The 6,432-nt window shown below is 32.0% G+C and overlaps 1 long non-coding RNA gene across 1 annotated transcript; it reads left to right on the top strand.

The window, feature by feature from the left end:
* The first annotated feature begins 882 nt into the window (after positions 1-882).
* On the top strand, positions 883-5,822 carry LOC112212621. Its single transcript, XR_004461482.1, has 6 exons — positions 883-1,024; positions 1,345-1,482; positions 2,154-2,434; positions 2,659-2,726; positions 2,934-3,036; positions 5,398-5,822. It is a non-coding gene; the product is annotated as an uncharacterized LOC112212621 (long non-coding RNA).
* Positions 5,823-6,432: the final 610 nt, after the last annotated feature.

The raw sequence follows: 6,432 nt of genomic DNA, 5'->3' as shown, positions 1-6,432 counted from the left end.
CTCAGGTCAAGGGTATGGTTCCCATAAAGCTGTCACTTCTTTCCTGGCACTTAGTTACGCCGGTTCCTTGGGATTCTTTTTTTTAGAAACATCACAGTGGGAAAACCTCGAGTCACAAATCATACAATTTTTTTCCTCTGATGCCATGCTAGGGTAGAGAAAAATGAATTCAACGATGCTTGACGATTTACTGTTGCGGTCACCCGCTTTCAATATATTTCAATAACGTGACCTGGAAACATTTTTTGTCTATTTTAAAAAGGTTTATCTATAATTCTTGTTTAATCAAAAAAAGCAGCGTGTCTCAATCTGATCTATTTCCAGAGCTATTCGTTATTTAAGAAGGGTGTTTGAAATACTAGGTCCTCTCTGTTAATATTTATTGATAATAATTAATAACGATTTCATTACAGAATATGTATAGATGGCTTTAATGCGACTAAATATGGTACTACTTTTTTAGACATAAACTTTAAGAACAACTTATTCTAGACTAGACATTCATTTCAATCTTCTTTTCTAATTACGATTTTGATTAAAACAATGTTCTCTATGCCATTACCCGTTCATAACGCATAATATACGAACAGTAATAAGTAATTAAATTAAAATAGTGTTACTCGTACAACATAAAACTAAAACTCTCCATCAAAAATATATCTTTCTCTCATACTAAAAAAATCATTACTTTTAATTACACGTTCACCGCATATTCATTAGGAATAATATATATGAATTTTATTTGGTCACGTTAAAGAGAACGAATAATATTTCTACTGTAATATAGTCGTGTTTCCAATTCGTATGTGTATGTAATATAACACCACTCTTGTCCCTCGCTGTTGTAAACATTTCCTATAGCTCATAGTTTTTCTAGAAATTCGTCGGCTCGAATGCGATAAACTTGCAACCGGGCTGAACATCCCCACCACTTTACATAATTCGCTCGGTGAGACAAACAGCGGCGCGGTGTGGCATTCGGAGGTCGAAGATCGTGTCGTTAAGGCGTATCAACTCGCGGCAGGTACATAATTACGTAGAATTTCCGTCGTTGCTGTCTTTGTATTACTACCGTTGTTCTGCTGTTTTTACACTGTACTATTTGGTTTGCTTAATTAATACGCATTATTTTAGTTATTAATTGATTAAAATGACAGTTGAATAGCCTCTCTGCATTTTTCGGTTGTTCTTTTTTCTTCGATCGTGTATTTGGTCATTAGAGTTACCAATAGCTTGTATTCTTGCTTTTGACACAGATTTTGATTTGATTATTGTTTGATTTTAATATAATATTCTTTTTAATTTCGAATATTTGTTCCAAATTGTTGATTCTCTCTTTTGCAGGTTATTGGCGTCAGTTAAGAAGACATATTGGCGCCAAAAAACAGGAATTCCAATATGGACGCCATAACGGTCAATGTTTAATTTAATGCTTTTTCGTGGAGATGGATAAGTTTATATTGCCCTTTCATTGAATCATTGGTAATTTTTGGTATACAATTATTTATTTTATGATACATATTTCATCCCTGATCTTATGATTCGTTGTTCATGTGTAATATAGTAGAACAATGAATAACTTTGTGTTTTTCGAGAATACCGACATGAAATTAGAAAAGACTGTAGAAATTACTTTGCTATGTCGAATATTATGAATGATTTATTTATTTGAGATAAATTATCGGAATATTATTTCATTATTTCAATGCCAATACTAAACAGACTTCCAAATAGTTGAACAAAGCGAATTACTAGACAAGTTTTCAAATTTAAAGTAGATTTGTCAAATTTTGTTACATTTAAGCAAGAAATTGAACTAGCCTAGAGTATAATCTTTGAAATCGATTATATTATATTAACATACATTTATTTATAACATCTCTAAATGTTTAAAAATATTGCATATTCTCAAGTAATATTTTCTACTTATTCGTATGTTACAAATACATATTTCATTTGCGTAATATTCATTATGATACTTTGAGAAATGAATGACAACAACGTAACTTGTCTTCGATAGCTTTATAAAAACAGCAGTATTTTCAAAATAACTCGATAGACAACAACAAAAGAAAAAACGCATGAAAGCAAAACATATCTTACTTATTCCCCTACTCCCCTCCGCCTCTCTACTAATGTAGATTTGTTTTCAGAGAATGTTCGTGACAACGTGCAATGCGGTTGATAGAGTCAGTGTTTGCAACGCAATAGTTTCTTTTTAATATTCTTTAGAGCACAATAGCTCTTATTAAATTTAATTGCAATAGTCATACGCGAAATTAGATTCAGTGTTTGTTCGGCGTTTTATTTAAACGAGCGCGTTAATAGTACTTTATTTTTCTTTTTTTATTTATACTCTTTTTTTAAATACTATTCGTTTTCGGCATTAGAATCAATGCTCAAGAGGATAAAGCCTTTCCAGGAGTTTAAGAGTGTAAGTATATTTTTTTTGTAATTTAAATTTTGAAATAAAGTTTTAAAGTTTTAATATTGAATTAGAAGAAAGGCGTGTAACATGGTTCAGAAATTATTAGATTTCCAATTCCTATATCTTGAACTGTTGAGTTAGAGTTGCAATTCTTCTAGTAATTAAGAATTATTAGAAGAGAAATTTTTTTGTTCAGTAAATTATAACGTTCCATATTTTGTTACATACAGATCTGCCCCACTGTCTACCACTTACCAGTTCTTTGAGAGGATCAAATGATGCTTCAAAAGCCAAGTATGTAAGTATCTTTGTATATTTTTCTTTAATTGCTAGTCTTTAATTAGAATATGATTAGGGCAAATTTAGAAACTATTAGATTTACAATTTTTGAATACAAAGCTTTTATAATTTTATGTTTAATCGAGATTAGTCTTTCATTACTTCAAATTTCTCAAATAATCATAATGTTTAATAGTAACTTACAACAATCCATGTTTTGTAACAGATTTTTCACATCCTCCACTTCTCCCATGAGCTTTGATGGTTCTTCCTTGATAATGTCTTCTAGACTATTGCAGCAGTGCTGACAACGTCCTACGCATCTAATTGTAAGTTGCATGCATTTTTGTTCCTCCGGTCACTCAATCATGTCGTAGGATGAAAGGTCCGAATCGGCACGGGTGACTGGTTGTATTACGTAGAATCTTTTTGCCAGCATAGTGACCACGGGTATTTATTATACCCGCGAGTAGTAATATTTTTGTTTTCTGTATTTTATTTACTAGTTCAGGATAGGTCTTCTTGCACATCGCGTTTTATTGTATTACACATTTATTATAATACGTTTTATTATATTTAGTATGTTACATACGATAGTACATTGACGAGTTACACTTTATATTAATGATATTAGTATAATGTGAATAATTAATATGAACCACATACTATTAATAATTTGTTTAACTATCTTTGATTGAAAGTTATTGTTCACCAAGATATATGCAGAAGTTAAATAATAATATTATCCAATAATATTATTAGAAATAATATTGAAAGTATTAACGTATGAATTCTTTGATTTTCATATTATGAACACGAGTAAAGTTTAAAACACAAAGGCACTAGAGTTCACCTTTTTGCGCATAAAAATGTGTGAAATTTCATATGCAAGAAGAAACTTCGCGACAGGCAAATTTTGGAATCAAAGCAACGAGTTTACAACACTGCTTACATGTTTCCAAAAATGTGCTTTGATGAAGAGATCGCCTGAAGTTATTTGCATCAATATTATTAAATAAATTTCTTACTTGTCAGTTTTTTTCTTTTACTGTGATAATTTCAATAATCAAATTAGTAAAGTAGAGTACAAAGTCAATATTATTACATTATTTTGATGCAATTTTAGTCCGGTAGACGTAAAGTAGATGTACTAATCAGTTTTTAGCTCAGGATTTTCAGGTTTAACCCTTTCCGTATTTTTTGCCAGGACCTCACTCACGTGCCCAGGTGTTACTTGAGTGAAGAAAAGGCATTGAGTACGATGACCATAGTTCATAAGCTTATAAATATTTCTTAGCGACTGACGATGCGTTAGTATATCGTGCACGACGTATTTTCCACATTATGTGTGTGTGTGTGTGTGGTTAGGCCGTGGAATTGCGTCGTTTCAATTATTACTTTATTCGCTGTAATTTTAAATAATAAAAAAACAATTCACAAATATTCGTCCAATCAGATCAAATTATGATAATAATACTAAATTTGTCTAATTTGTAATCATTTATAATAACAACGTCTGTATAAAAGATGTACTTAATCTTTTTGTTATTAATTTTCATAATTAAAATTGAAATTTACGTGTACTTTTATTACGTTTTACGCAATGGTTACTAGCTTTCGTCAGTCGATTTCAGGAAAATGGTACGTAAATTAGAGTGTGCAAGTAGCGTGCTGAACTCGGGTGTCGGAGGCGTCCCGGGACGTGCTCTCTAGTGTAGGCCCTTGCACCCGGGTGGTATGTGAGAGAATCGTGGAGTGAGTGTGTTGGTGTGCTTGTTTTGCCATTTTTAAATATAGGTCTAGGTAGGATAGGTAGCATACTTTCTGGTGTGTCTGTTAATTATAAGTAGGTAGGGCCGGGCAGGTTGGCACAGTCTGTGGTCGGGTAGGCGCGTTTTCGCGTGACCAACCTGTTTCAGGAAATCTAATTTGAAAAATCGTCAGTAAAACTAGAACTAGTGGGGAATGCCACTCGTTTAAGGTTTTACCTATCGGTTTTTTGAATTCCGCGGTCGTGTATCGCTCGAGCACGCACATGCGAATACTCAATCCATGTGCACTTGAATCAGCTTCTGTGATTTATATTTTTATTTTACCTTTATAAGTTTTTCTTTTGTTTGCGATTAGAAAGACTCGAGCTTAGATTTAAGTTTCAGCGGGCATTGCGCCCGAAAAAAGAAGAGGCTATAAGCCGAAGAGGCCCGGCAAACTGCCATAGAAAAGGGCAACTACTAATGACTCCTCATCTTCTGGATTATCCAGAGCATGGGAAGTCATTCTTGTTACTATTTTGTCACTATGCTCGCTTTTAATATGTGTAATTAATATCTGTTTGAATTAGAGTTGCGAAGTATGTGGTCCAAATTTCGCGCTTTCAAATAGAGTTGCGAAGAAATGTTAAATTCGGTTTGAATTAGAGTTGTGACAGTGTTGATTTCGGTTTGGATTAGTGTTGCGGTAAAATAATAATCGTGTTTGCTTTAGCGTTGCGAATAAAATATCGCGGTAGCTGTTGGTCTTTTTTAGCAATGTTAAAGATTCTAGAATGGAACACTGTGAATTATGGAAAGCAATTAAAGGAAGAAAGAAGAATGATAGTACACAAAAATGTTTGAGTCTCACCTATTGAGAATTTCATTGAGTCCCATGAAGTTTTTATCTAATCTTTTTATAATTTGAGTTTGTTTCAGAAACTGATCATGGAATCAACGAAAGAAGACTCGGATCTCCTATATCCCTTTCTCTCTCTATATTATATTCAGATTGTTAGATAAATAGAAACCATAAAAAAATTATTAGATCTCAATATACGTACATATATAGAGTCTGAATAAAACTTTTAGACTTGTAATGTGTAGGGACTCCACGAAATCTCTAGTTGGTCAGTGATAGAATTAGTAAGGCGAGAAACATGTTTTAAAGTTCGTGAAAAATATTCAATATTTTGAAAGATACGTTTGTTCCATGCAATATCCCTTTCTCGTCCCTTATTACAATCAAATATTTATAAGATCTATCGAAATCATTAAATTGACGATAGATAGGATAGTTTAGATTTATAATTAGGATTAGGTTTAGATTTATAATTATTGCTTAGAAAAAATCTTAATATTAAGTATGGGTATTTAATTTTGTTTATCGGTAATTAGTTTCATGGATCTAGTTGGCGTAATAGAAAAGATAGTTCGCGTCGATTTAAGTTTAATAAATGTAACTTTTTGTGAGACGTATTTAATTTTATTTTTGTCTTTTTTCTTGATGTTCTTTTTAACTCTCGATTATTCTACACCTTCCTTTGCAATGAAAGTAAGATATGAAAGTAAAACTCTTGATATATTATAAACAAGCGTCTCACATAGTGTTATATCATTAGTTTAAAATTTAATTTAATTATCTATTTTTATGATTAATTTCCAACTTTTATCTTCAGGATTAGTCTTTCCCGTCGATCTTCCTTATAGCTCCTTTTGCTCCTTTTTCTTTTGTAAAACGATCAAAAAGATGCAACATTTTGCAAATTTACACTGAAAAGAGCATTCGTTTATAAATTGATGTTTTAAATAAATTTTTGTTCGTAAAAGGAGGGTGGATAGGATGTGGTTAGGGTGGGTCTCCACACATAACAACCTCCACGTGATGAGACCTGGGCAATATTATTTGATATAAAATTACTAACTGTATCATCATATGATACATTATTATTTATATAGGAAATAACATGAGCT

This window comes from Bombus impatiens, unplaced genomic scaffold (genome assembly GCF_000188095.3).
Source record: "Bombus impatiens unplaced genomic scaffold, BIMP_2.2 scf_0235, whole genome shotgun sequence".
NCBI lineage: Eukaryota > Metazoa > Arthropoda > Insecta > Hymenoptera > Apidae > Bombus > Bombus impatiens.
Note: the sequence above shows the minus strand (reverse complement) of the source record. Positions and strands in the feature narration are given on the sequence as shown.